At 42.5% G+C, this 14,372-nt stretch overlaps 1 protein-coding gene across 1 annotated transcript in view; it reads left to right on the forward strand.

Moving 5' to 3' along the window:
* CLIC6 (chloride intracellular channel 6) overlaps positions 1-14,372 on the forward strand; it is a 120,832-nt gene that overhangs the window by 10,535 nt on the left and 95,925 nt on the right. The window lies entirely within an intron of this gene.

Raw genomic sequence — 14,372 nt, forward strand, 5'->3', positions numbered from 1 at the left:
CAGGATGATGTCTGCAGAATGAACACTGATAGGAATCTTGTGCTTATTGGCTTTTTGTGTAAGACTTTAATGAGTTAATAGAAACTATAGATATCCTTTTAAATACCCTGTTGTTAATTTTCCAAACGAGATGGCCTAGTTTAATGATGCACAGGAATCTTTCATCTTATGTGGCAGTTCAGTTCCAGGGGTTATGAGTAGTACAAGGCTGTTGCCTATATCTTGTAATCTGCCTTGATGACTTTGTAAACCACATTTTATTTACTGCTATATATGAAGATGGACCGCAGCTCATTGGTACAGCTTTGCATGTATAAGATCACATGCTCAATCTTTGGTATCTTCAAGAGTCAAAAGGAGCACAGGTAATCAAAGGATGCAGTACTAGACTAGGCGGATTCTTAAAAGTTAATTTGTGCTTCCCAGTGGCACCACTAGGATTGGGCTTTGGGGCCTAGGCTGAAAGTCTCCCTCAATGAATCCGGAATGGCAGTGGTAGGTAAGATGGCAAGCCACAGCATGTGTCAGGTTTGCAGGTGGTTGCTCGCGAGTAAACAGCCAGGACTCCGACCTGTCTTTTACAGGTTTTATTTAGTGCAAACTATGTACAGTGCAGAAGCCCAAAGTTCATGTCTGTCTCAGTCACTTGCAGATTCCGGGAGTGGCCCCTTCCGGTTTTTCCCCCAACATAAGAACTTAGACACCCCAAATCTCCGCCTCCCCTTCTTCCGTTTCATCCCTGTGCGCAAACTGGGTGACGGAAGCGGCATGTCTGTTTCCTGACCAGCCTGGCTAAGCGAAGCGCTTGCGCTCACCGTAGCCTCTGTGAGCCTTTCCCTCACCTCGCCCCTCCTTTCCCCCTCTGCTTCACTGGAGGCATGGTTCTCTCCAGTGCCTGATGAAGAGCTACTTCTGAACGTTGGAGGCTCCCTGTATTCTTGTGCCCCTCTCCCCCCTTTTGATGGCAGTCCCCTGACAGCATGCTAGAAAGCAAAGTGTGCACACCACCAATTTAATATACATCCCCCCAAGGCAATGAGAGTGGCAACGAGAGGAGCCAACCAGATGCCAGCTTTGCGCGGAGCATGCAGGAAGCAGGTCAAGCAACCTTAGATCAACCCCTCCTTGCCCCAGTACTCTCTGTGGCCTCACAACCCCAAAGGTAGTGTCTGATTGGCTAAGTTCAATGCCGCTCTCATTGTTTGGGGGAAATATTGTTAGTTAAAAGTTGTGGCAGATGACTACGAAGCCTCAGCCGCTATCAGCACATTGCTTTGTTTCCTAGTTTGTGGTAAGCAGCCTTGCTCCTTTACCTACATGTTCCTCCCATGGCAGTGGCCATTGGGTCTGTGTGGGAGAAGAGTGTCAACAGCAGGTGGGCGAGCAAGAGAAAGAAGTGTGTCAACAAGGCCCCCATTCTCAACCCTGCTTCAAAGGCGCCTCATCAGAAGCCCTCTCAAACCTGGCAGTGCTTCTGGTGCAAATACACTACTAGGCTCCTCAGGATCCCATCTCTAGCCATCTTTATAAGCACTGCTAAATAGCTGCTTTCCATTTGGAGACAGGGCAGGATATGAATTTACCCTGTGATCCATGGCGAAGATTGGAGGTTTTGTTTTCTGACTAATTAGCTGCCACAGTCAACCTGGGATTGGCATTGGGCGCACACCTCTTGTATTGCACTAGTTTTGAAGGTGGGGTCTGGTACTCTTCACCTCTGTATTGTCAGGATATGATGCAAAAGGTTAAGGTGTAGTCTGCTTCCCTCCTTGGAAATGTCTTGGCCTCCCTCAGGAAGCTGATTGTAAAGTTACTGGAAGAAAAGCAACATATATTTCCCCTCAGTATATGGGATTGGATTTTCACAGGCGGTAGATCTGCTGAGTCAGTAAGCATTGTCTTGCTGAGCAACTTTTATAATTGCAATCATGCTTTAAGCACCTCTTGTAATTTTTTATTTATATGATCACTGGTCCCTGAGTAATGATTAGGTTCTTGTGTACGTGATAATGAGGCCCATCAAGCAACAGTAATTGATAAGAATTAGCTCTGTCATACTTACTGTCAGAACGCATGTCTTATTTCTTTGGCACCGGACAATGTTCCCCTCCCCCTTTAAATACCTAACCCAAGGGCATTCTTGTGAATCTGTGGTTGAAGTGAAGGAAAGCTAGTTAACTCAACTGAATCGCACCCCCATGTTTGAAAATGCCACCTGACTTAAAATGGAACACAAACAACATTGCAGGCTAGGACATTTCTGTTCAAATAGAAATGCAGTCCAGATAATGGTTCTTAGTTTATGTAAAAAATCCTCCAGCTTTTCATAATTGTCGAGTTAGAAGGGACCCTGAGGGTCATCTAGTCCAACCCCCTGCAAAGCAGGAATCCTGCCCACAGCTATCCCTGGGTGGGCTTAAACCACCAACTTCCTGGTTAAAGTCATTGCACCACCTGAGGGACCGGTAAGAAAGTTGAGTGAAGCTATTTGTGGTGCAGAACACCAATCAAAATGGATGGCACTTGTGTTGATATTATGAATAGCAGCAGAGCTGTGTTACTAACAAGAAAGAATGATCAAAATCGTGAATCTGAATTATATTTCAATATCCAAAGACCATTTGGATAATAAGGAGGATGACTAAATATATATTTTAATTGTTTTAGTGATCTAGAGGTTTGCAAGAAGCCCTTCAAGGGAGACAAAAACCAGCAAGGCATAGAAGCACACACTTTTAAAATGAAAGGGCTGTGTATGGCAATGGTGGCATTAGTTCAGTGGTTCCCAACCTTTTCTTGGCCATGCCTCACCTATGCATCTCTAAAATCCTGATGCCACCCCCCACCCCCCGTGGCATATAAGTCTTATTATTCAAAAAGTGAACTCCTGTTCACGTGGAGGAATCCTAAAAAGCCATTGACTGTTAATAACTCATTCTTGAATTGCCCCCCTTAAAAATCAAATTGCTTCCCTGAGGGGCGTGTGCCCCACATTGGGAACCACAACATTAGTCTATTTCTAGAGTGCCCAAGATTGTTATGTTGGTGATAATTATAGACAGTGGGGAAATAGTTTCTCAAACGAAATCCTATTAATGTGTACCTACCTGTGTGTGCTTGCCTAATAGATTCTGTTTCAAATTACCTCAGCTGCCATTCTCTTTGCACAGGAATCAAAGGACAAAGGCAAATTCGACTGTAATGTGAGGGTCATAACAGGATAATAGAACAATGACATGGAAACAGCAACTTCCAAGGAAAGGATTAGCAATTAAAATGGCAAGAATCCATTACATTGTTCTTGCTGTCTGACCTCATTTTCTGCTTCCTGGTTCCATTCCAGTATTCACAAGGAAATACAGGTTAATAGATAGAAAGATGGGAATAGACACATTCACATCAATTTGGGTCATCTTATAAACAAAAATGGCTTCCAAGCAACCTGGTTGGAGTTTCCACCTTGATAGCCTGATTGAAGCTGGCATAAATTGTACACAATCCATGTATGGTGTAAAGTTACCAGACATCCCTGTTTCCCGGGGACAATCCCCGGATTTACAAATCAGTCCCCATACAAAATCAATTGAAGTTGAAAAGTGTCCCTGGATCCATTGAAAAAAATCTGGTAACCTTAGTATGGTGGCCTGCAAAAGATTTAATAAACCTCCTATTTTTGTTGCTTGCTTGGGAGTTCAGATACCTGGCACGTCATAATACAAGTCTGGTGAGCTGCGCTCAGGTTGGCTTGACAAGTTGTGTAAGCTTGGCCTAACTGAAAATGAAATTTAACCATAATTGCTTTGAAGTAAGTCCCATTATTATTTACTTCTAAGTATGTAAGTTTGCCTCCTGACACTAAGTCCACACCAGCACACCTCTCCAACAATGTCTTTTTCCCCAGGAACTGTTTGCATTTTGCAGGTAGCTTTAAATGAGCACAATTGTGAAGGATTTTTATTATTATTATTATTAAACTGCTTGAAATATATGTGGTGCCTGAGATTCAATATGATTCAGTTAAGCAAAACCTGAAATGGAGGAGGGTTTAAGTAATATCTCATTGTGAAGCAACTGCCATTGGTGTGAAATCTTTGAAGGGAAAATATTACAAAGGCCGACTCTAGTGTAGACTGGCACGAACCAGGCATAATTAAATTTAAATTTTACAGCAATGTAAACACCTGAAGATGGAGACTGACTGTGGATTCTGGATGCTTCCAGACTGTCTCTGTTTTGGGGTAGGATTCAGTCACATACTGGCAAATTCAGGTTTCACAATGACAGTGAATTTGGAGGTCTTGCATAACAAACCAACTTCCCAAAAGGACTGGGCTTTTCACAGTGAGGAAAGTGATAGGAAAATGCACTTGAAAGTGTGGGATAATACTTGCTTTGAGGCAACATCATCTAGCCTCCCCACAAACAAATCAGGATAAATGCTCAATAACAACAGGCCCGCTGGAAGTACTGTACCCAGTGACCAGGAAAAAGGAAGTTCTTAAATTCATATGAATGTCTCTAAAGGGCACCATTCCATCTGTCCCTGTTAGGAACATACTCTCTGTTTTATCGTAGTCACTGGTGTGGCTTACTCAACAAAAATTGAGTAAGTTCAGACACACAGCACTGCCCTCATGTAAGAAAAGTAATATGAGGAAAGCTGCTTGAGCATTGAAGGCTGGTGTGATGCTGGGAATAGAGAAGGAAGCAAACAAGGGAAAGAAAACATATATTCATGTACTGAATGACTAGAACGTTGAATTTCAGAAGAGGAAATAGGTCATTGGAGAACCATGCATGGTTGATTTGACTTCTTGTTAGATCAATATTTTTCAGCTCTCTTTCACCAGGTGGGGATTTCCTAGTCTCTTTACTTAGTCCAAACCTTGGAGGCATCAGACATGCTCCTTCACTATTTAAAACGGCTTATTCAAATAATCATAATTGGTGGCTGCCTCCTCCCAATAATTCCAGGAAAACAGTTTCTGATTTTTTACTTGTAAGCTTTGCCTTAATCTATCTGACTTAAATTTTTGTTGCAATGAACCTGTTAAAGGTTACTTCTGAAGGAGAGTTGGAGTATAAATGTTTAAATTAGCCCAATTAAGACTTTAACTGGGTCATATCCAGTGTGGTATAATATAAGAATGTTGCACCAAATTCAAACATGCTTTTATAATTAAATTCCTGCTGGCTGTGTGCATATTCATGTGCACATGATGTCCAATCAGCTGTTGGCTATGAAGGCGCGTAAATTTACAGTTATGTTTCAGCCTTCATGCATTTCCTGACCGGTGAACAAATTTCCATGTGCAGGGCCAGCTAGACAGGCATACTGTAGCTGTGTAGCCTGAATACATGACTGAAACAATGGTATCAGGAGGAGGGGTTTGGATTTGTTCAGCACTGGGGAATATTTTGGGACAAGCTAGTCTCCACTGGAACTGGGATGGAACCAGAATGTTGATGCTTCAAATAAAAAAGGTTGCAGAGCTGCTTTTAAACTGATTGTGGGGGAAAGCTGATAGGTGCTGAATAGGGCTGGTTTGGAACAAACTCACCTCTGGGATGAAGATGTAGGTGAAAAGAAAATCATGATAATTTAAAAGGGGGAGGATTACAAATAGGCATTGTGAGAGCAAGGGCGTGGGATAGCAATTCAGAGAGGACAAAATATTGCAGGTCAAAACATGAGTGTCAGAGATACTGCACAAGTATTTATATGCTAGAGGCCTCCAAGGCAAAATGGGCAATTTTGAGTGCTGGGTCTTAATAAATAGCATTGCTGTAATGTAATGGGTGTAACTGAGACCTGCTGGAATGGAGAGAACCAATGGGACACAGTTATCTCTGGATATAAACTTTATAGCATGGGTAGGAGCCTCCAGCCCGCAGGCCAATCTCAGTTTGGCCCCGGAGTGGGAATTGGGAATTTCTGAAACTACCAAGATTGAAAAACTCACATTTAAAGCGTGTGGAGGTGTCTGGGACAATACTGAGATGAGGAGGACATCATGTGGATGCCCCTACCATAACAGGGAAACAGGGAGGTGCAAATTGACAATGTGCCTGTAATGATCTCTGGCAGACAAGCAAGCTCTGATAAAAAGTAATTGACTCTCTGGCAGTTTTTATGTAGGCTTATTTACAAAAAGACACATCCAGAGCCCGGCTCCTCGCCTGATCTCATTTACGTTTGTTAGTCGGTCTAAAGTTTTGCTCCTCCCACAACAGGAAGGACGCCAGACTCCTGCCTTTCCCCTCTTGCTCTTCTGTTGCCTTCTGATTTTATCCAAACGCCTGGATCAGGGACTGAGAGGCAGACCTCCCCCTTCCTCCTCACTCTCACTCAACCCAGATTCAGACCACTGCTTATCTGCTGATTGCCTAGCGACACCTTGGCTGCCTTCCAACTCTTCCTCTCCTTGACAGTTAATAGAGTCTTCTCCAAAAAGGGGGGTTGAACTGCCCTTTCTTGATTCTGACAGGCAGTTCTCATCTGCAGAGTTGTTTCCTAGTTCAGTCTCTGAGTCTAACTCATCCCCTGCGCTCTGGGGGGCCACATTCCTGACAGTGCCCTAAAACTCATCCAACAACTGTAGCTAGAAGAGGCTAAGGAGGCCGCAGATTCTGTTATTAATAGGAGTTCAAGTGAGGTTGTGTGTGATCCTATATGCAAAACATTCTGCAAACGAATTGCACCAGGAGACAAATTGCTGCAGGATACACAGACTCTCAGGATGGTTAGCATTCTGCAGATGCAATGCTGGCAGGTGAGTATTACTTCACCACAAATGTTGCCACAAAATAAGCCTTTAAACGAGCCCTTCTCACACACTTAAATAAACATGTGTCGGAATGAAGTTTGTACACTGAATGGGCATCCATCTGTTGGCATCACCTTTAACATTCCTACGCCCATCAGCTCAACCTCAGACCTTCCCATTGAATGTTTTGCCAGAGTTCCTGATCACAAGGAGGCATCTAAGCATGTTCAGCCAAACTTTGTTAGAAGAACGTTCCTGCCCTTCCTGCTTAATGAAGGAAAGGTAGGGTTAGGACAAGCACACCTGGCATGTGCAGGAAAGTTGGGGCCCAGTACAGCACATGCAGACTGCCCCTACACTTTGTCTCCACAGATCTATTTTTGAACACATGAAGAGGACAACTGGCTCTTACAGTCAGACTAGACTGTGTGTTAGTTATATATCTGTGCCTTAAAATAGAGGGCTTGCGTGGGGGCCAGGGACTCAATTCGGATTGGGACCCTACTATATGGGCTAGGGAGCAATAGCTCTTTTCCCCAGTTGTGGTCTTACAGAGGTGAAAATGCTCCCACTGAAGTGAATTGGATCCCACCCCCTCCGCAATTGTAGATGTGGAATCCCTGGTTGGGATTGGCACCATAGTAGTACGGAATAAAATACTAAGAAAAACACCCCTCCCCCCTCCACACACTAGGGTATTGATCTTTGTGCAAATTTGTGTAGAAACAAAGAACAACCCTCTTGCATTTAAGGACACTAAAAGGTTAAGGTAAAGGACCCCTGACAGTTAAGTCCTGTCAAAGGTGACTACAGGGTGCAGCGCTCATCTCGTTTTTCAGGCGGAGGCAGCTGGCGTTTGTCCACAGACAGCCTTCCGGGTCATGTGACCAGCATGACTAAACCGCTTCTGGCCAATGGAACACCGTGACGGATGCCAGAGCACACGGAAATGCCATTTACCTTCCCGCCACAGCGGTATCTATTTATCTACTTGCACTGCTGTGCTTTTGAACTGCCAGGTTGGCAGGAGCTGGGACAGAGCAACGGGAGCTCACCCCATCATGGGGATTCGAACCACCAACCTTATGATCGGCAAGCCCAAGAGGCTCAGTGGTTTAGACCACAGCGCCACCCACATCCCTCCACTCTCTCTAGAATTGGCAGACTCCAGCCCTTGGAAATGGAGCAGCAACCAAAGAAGATGTTTCAAAATAGTAAGGGATGTTCCCATCAGCTGATGCTAGTGAGCAACCTAGCAGTTGTAGTCTGAACTAATGGAAGTTTCCATCAGTCTTCAAAAATATCCCCCAAAATAACACATTACTAAATTTTGAAGTTATCAGAGATGGAAAACTGTGGCCAGGCTATCCAGACGAGATTGCCATTGGTCACACTCCATCTTTGGAGGCCTCTTAGGCATTCAGTTAATAATGCAGAATCTATCAGCACCACCAGAATGCACACCTGGTTTTTTTTAGCAACCCCATCTAGAAAAGGTAGACAACCACCTCAGATAAATGATCCGACCTATACTGTTTACATGCCAAAATGGCATCCAAAGAACTTGCAAGTATAAAATTAATTAAAAAATCCATACATAATGAAAATGCACAATAGAACAAGTCCATCAAAGCATTAAGAATATACAACAAAGCATAATAGTTAAGACAATTAAAAACTTTTAAAATAATTAGATCAGGAAGCTGAAGTTTAGGTTTAAATTTAGCTTGTTTATTTTTTTTAAAAGATATTTATTAACAGTTTAATAGTTACAGAAAAAAGAAGAAAAAAAACAATAAAAAGTTTACAATACATCAAAAATAAAAAGAAAAAAAAAACAGAGGGAAAAAAAATACATCAAAACAAGAAAAGCAAAAACATTTAAAAAATAGATCCAATATCTCTATATCTCTACCTTTCATTTACTTGTATCATCGACCTCCTCACACCTCCCTTTTTTGTATTCTTGTTCAATTAGCTATTTCAGCAAATCCTTTCCATCTTTCTCAATTTTTGTTCTATAATTTATCTTAACACAATCTGACCTTAAATTTTACACTTTTGACCCATTAACAATCTATTTTTACTTAGTTCTTTATAACATTTCTGCTAAAACCATGTAACTTCATTCCAGCATCCTTCTAACATTCATTAATTTTACAATATTTCTGTAGATATACTTTGAATTTTTTCCATAAATTTAGCTTGTTTAAACAGGTGAGTCTTCAAGAGCCGGCAGAATATTCATGTGGCCTTTCGTATTTCAGCCAGGAGGGAATTCCAGCATGTGGACAAGATGGAACTCTGTGAGACCCCATAGTGTAAGTGCTACGGGTATAAATGAAATAGTAAAACAGGAGCAGACAATAAATTGTGTCTCATCATCTGCTCTTCTCCCCAGTTCTGTCAGTGCCATATTAGTTTCCTACACACCCTAAAGAGGCGGCTAGTTAATACTAGATCCTAATTATTAAAACTTTTTAATCCAGGTTGAAAATGCCACCAGGTTTACAGCACGAGACATGACTAGATGATGCAGCCCATCCTTTCCTAATAGAACTTTCCCCAGCTGGATACTTAGTACCACTCCAGCATAGGGGGAGATGATGGTTGAATCACAGTGGTTCCTCACTGTTTTCAGCTGTCATAGATGACCTATATTTAGTATATTTACCTGCTGTTGGGGAATAGGCGACAGACTGGAGACTCTGCTGGTGTACTGCTACCGCTGCTGACTTAAGAGACCTGGTATAGGGTGGTATACAAATGTAATTAATGAATAAATATTAGTGTCCTTTGCGGGGGGCGCTGTGGTCTAAACTTGAAGGAATGTTTTCTCTCATTGGAACCTGGATGCCCTTCTCTGCAGCAATGAGGGAGATGACCACTTTTCATTGTGATGCTGTATGGAAGCTTGCCTGGTACCAAGTCTTCCATACTTTTCAAAACCAAGCGAAGACCCACTTTTTTTATTTACCAAGGCATTTTCATTCTGACTGTGTTTTTAGGGCTGTGCTTTCTTTTCTTCTTATGCTGCTGCTGTGATATTATGTTTTTCCTCCGTACTGTTTTTATGTCATTGCTTTAATGGCAGTCGTTTTACCATTTTATTGTTAATGTGCTTTCTTCTAGTCAGTCATACTGGGAATGGCAATATAAATGTAAATAAATATAAAAAAGAGGTCTATTAAATTTCTTATACAAAGGGCACAGTCCCATGATGAACAGCTACATGCAGTTAAGTCAGAAATATTCTTGTACCATGCCAGAGAAATGTCATTTGCTGTTTTGTGCTCTTCATACAAACAGAAACAGAAGTCATACCAGAGAATAGTGTCAACCCTTATAAAGACTCTAAAAATGTCACAGGTGTGTGTGTGTGTGTGTGTGTGTGTTGTGGAGGTTGACATATGTTTTTGTAGTTCACCAGAGAGAGAGGTTCGGGAATGCTTCACCCTTCTCTGCTGACTTCTCTCAGTGATGGATAATGGTCATATCAGCTCTGCCTAACCGTGCTGCAAATTGGACATCAGAATGACTGGCAGGCATTTTCTCAATGGAAGCTTCCAGTTAGGAAATAGTGTTTTAATGGGAGATAACCTTGAAGAAGACGCCCTTCCCCCTCCCACCCTTCTAAGAAGCAGGAACTAATGTGAGCTGTGGAATTCCCTCCCCACAAAAGTGTGTCTGCACCTTCATTGTGTAGCTTTCATTGTGTGAAGGCACACCTCCTCTTTGTCCTGACCGTTGGCACCTGAGACATATAATTTTAGGACCCACCCCATTGTTTGAATGGCAAATTGTTCTAACTGATTTCAATCTTATATTGTTGTAACCCGTCCTGAGACCTTATGATGAAGGGTGGATAAGAGAGCCAATAAATACTAGTAGTAGTAGGAATAATAATAATAATAATAATAAACAAGTATGAATGCTCCTATGCACTGCTGTAACTCAATCTGTAACTAAACCTTAAGAGGTGCCAGAACTCACCATGAACACCTCCCTTGTTCTCTTACAGTGGCAATGGTGCCCACCTGAGAGGTGCCAGAACTGAGTTCCAGCGAGTTCCGGCTGGGGAAAAAAAGCCCTTCATGCAACTCACATTTAGTTCCCCCATTTCCCCAGTACTTCACTTCCTCTAGGTTGGCCAGATGCAAAAGAGGAAAATTTATTATTTATACCCTGCCCATCTGGCTAGGTTTCCCCAGCCACTTCCAACAGAATATTAAACTACAATAATCTATTAAACATTAAAAGCTTCCCTAAACAGGGCTGCCTTCAGATGTCTTCTAAAAGTCTGGTAGTTGTTTTTCTCTTTGACCTCTGGTGGGAGGGCATTCCACGGGGGGGGGGGAGCCACTACCGAGAAGGCCCTTTGCCTGGTTCCCTGCAACTTGGCTTCTCACAGCGACGGAACCGCCAGAAGGCCCTTGGCACTGGACCTCAGTGTCCAGGCAGAACACAGCTATAATAGGTACAGAAGCACTCTCTTCCTTTGCATCCGGCCACCTGACTTCTCTCCCGTTTTCCCTTTGTGTCGAATTTTAGATTGTAAGCTCCTGGTGGCAGGACCTGTACTCTTGGCCTCTGTAGAACACGATGCACAAGTATGGCACCAAATAAATAAATGGAATTGTGGTGGGGAAGACCCTGTAGTTTTGGGTGAGAAGAGAGACAGAAAGAGCCATGAACTAAGCAGCAGCAGCAGCCGCAGCCGGTGAGGTTGGGGCACCATTACTCTCCTGGCTTCTCAACATCATAGGGGGTTATTGGGACTTACCGAGAGGGGAGGTGCAGGGAGCTCAGCAAGGTGGGACACGTGTCAGTGGAGCCAGTGGCATGCTGCTGCCCAGGCCCAGACAGAGGGAGGGGCATATGAGCCACTTGGCCTGGGCCTCCGATTCCAAAGGAGGCCTCGGTCAGCATATTCACAATTGCAGGGGATGCATTGGGGCGAACATGGAGGCGCAAAGGCAGTGGCGGTGGTGGGCAGATTCCCTGGGGCCATGGCTGGCAGTCTTTCTTTTGATCAACAATGGCTCAAGAACGCCTAAACGGTTTAGCAATGATAAACATAAACATAAACCACGATAAGGCAAAGTTGCTTGATCTTTCCTGCATAATTCAAGAATTTGCAGAAAAGAAAGCTAGGAAAGCATTTTTAAATGTAAATACTTAAAATAATCCTTTTCCCTGTGTATTTTTATTGTATATCTATTTTTCCATTTTGTGTTTATACGCAGATACGGTTCAAGCCTTGAAATAAAATTATTTGTCAGCATAACTTTTGTGAAAATTATTTATATACTTATTTATAAGACTTCAGTTATCCCCAGGGTAAAAAAAAGGGGGGGACACATTATCTACCTGGCCGGGGCCTCTGCCTGGCTCTGCAAGGCCCTGCTGCTGCCACGATGTGCCACACCTGGCTGAGCTCCCCATGTTTCACCTCTGCCATCTCCCTCTTGAAAAGCCCCACCTACACCGCCTCACCGGCTGCTACTGGAACTAAGGATAGATGGATCTTGGAGAACAAAGTATCATTCGCTGGAAATGTGTCATAGTAATACTAGGAATACCTCCACCTATGTTTTATTTTAGAGGTGGGGAACTGTTGACCCTCCAGGTGTCACTAGACTACAACTCCCATCATCCCTGACAGTTGGCCATGCTGGCTGAAGCTGATGGGAATATTTACAGCTGAAATTTGAAGTGCAATCCTATGAATTTCTACTTGGGGGTAAGTCCCATTGGGTAGCATTCGCCTAAGTTTTATTCAGGGAAGACACATTGAAATTATGAAACATAACTAAGTTAGTTCCATTCATTTCAGTAGGTCTGCTATGAGTAAAACTTAAGCTGCATCTGCACTGTGCATTAAAAGCAGTATCATACCACTTCAAACTGTGGTCCCTAAGACGCTTTGGGGGAAGCCATGGCTATTGAAAATGGCATGATACTGCTTTGGTGTATATTGCAGTTGAATACCAGCCATTGCGGTAAAAGACTCCTACTTCCAAGAAAGTGTGTATAGGATTAGTTTCATCCATTAAACTGCAAATTCTCTTTCTAGCTTTTTCACTGCGTCCACCAATGTTAGAGGACGATGTTAAGGTTTATGTCCGTCCTCCACATGCTTCTTTCCTAGAGTCTGAAAGCAAACCTCTGAAATGTTTGAAGGTCCCCTGCAACTAATTTTGATGTATGACATCTTGTAAAATAAAGATCGCTTGTGTGTCTGTCCATGTGTGTCCATGTACACTGCATTGGGAGAGGCTGATGAAGTGAAATGGAAACATTATTAGCATTTTCTCATTAGCGTTTTCTTATTGTTAAATACCATCTGCGACCATGCTATTACAAGCTTGATTTAGCTATGCCTTGCATTTTCTCTCGAAAAGCATTTTGGATAATACAGTATTACGGAAACATATTTGGTCATTTTATCTTTAAAAACATTCTGCATCATTTACCAAGGCACAGTGTGCACCCAGCCTATAATAAAAACTCAGGTGTAATATAGGAAGGGGTTAGCATATTTTCAATACCAAGAAGCAGTGTGGTCCACATCCTATGCCTCACATCCTGTTGCCAACAGAAATGCCTTAAGACATTTTGTCAATGATGATGATGTCATATGAAGCCCTTAGTCCATCATGTAACCAGCAGGTGGTGCTCCTGCAAAACTAAAACCCATTCCTTACATTGCAAACCTGAAGAGATGTTTTGACTGAAGAGATGTGTTTGCATTCAGAGAATTCTACATTGCTAGACACAAAAGTCATTTTCCTTACACTTTGGGCATGTCAACACTACTATAAATACATCCAGTGTCAACCAACACTTTACACTCTTTCTATGTTTACTTTTTTTTGCTGTCATTCACTGTCTGTCGCTGGCCGGCTGGAGAGATAAACAGAGCTCTTATCATAGCATTGCAATGAACAAAATAGTACGGGTATGATAATGACTCATGTTTTAAAAACCAAGTTTATGTGTAAGAAATGAAACTTTGAGGTTAGTAATGCTAATGTCATTGCTAATACTTTGAGCTGCAAATGTTTGCAGGGTGAGTTTTGTGGCCAGGAAACACTCCGCATCAAAAGCATAAGGCTCATTGCATTACAATACACTTCAGGCTTGTATCCCATGTTCAATAACTTCCATAAGCTAAGCTTCAAAATTGAGCAGGATCTGAATTACCTGAAACCCATTCACCTAGCTGTTATACCACACTGTGAGTTTGATTGTAAATTACTCTCTTGGTACCTAGATATATATATTTTATTTCCTGTAAAAGTGCAGTAAAATTCAAATTTAACCCCCCCATCCCCCCAAAAAAGCTTCTATTGGGAATCAGTGAGTTTTTCACTATAGTTAAACAGAATGGACTGCTTCTACTACACAAGATTAGTGAGCAATTCTATAATGAATAGCAAAACATGCCAAAATCATATTGGATGCCTTCGAAAAAAGTGTAAGATTATTGCAAAGGTAATTATGGGGAACCAAGAGCACCCTGCTTGGCTTGGCTTGCCCCTATCTCTCTTTATCTCTTTATTCCATTCCCTGTATAATGTATACTTGGCCTGAACAAACTCA

This window comes from Podarcis pityusensis (genome assembly GCF_964106645.2).
Source record: "Podarcis pityusensis genome assembly, chromosome: 4".
Classification (NCBI taxonomy): domain Eukaryota; kingdom Metazoa; phylum Chordata; class Lepidosauria; order Squamata; family Lacertidae; genus Podarcis; species Podarcis pityusensis.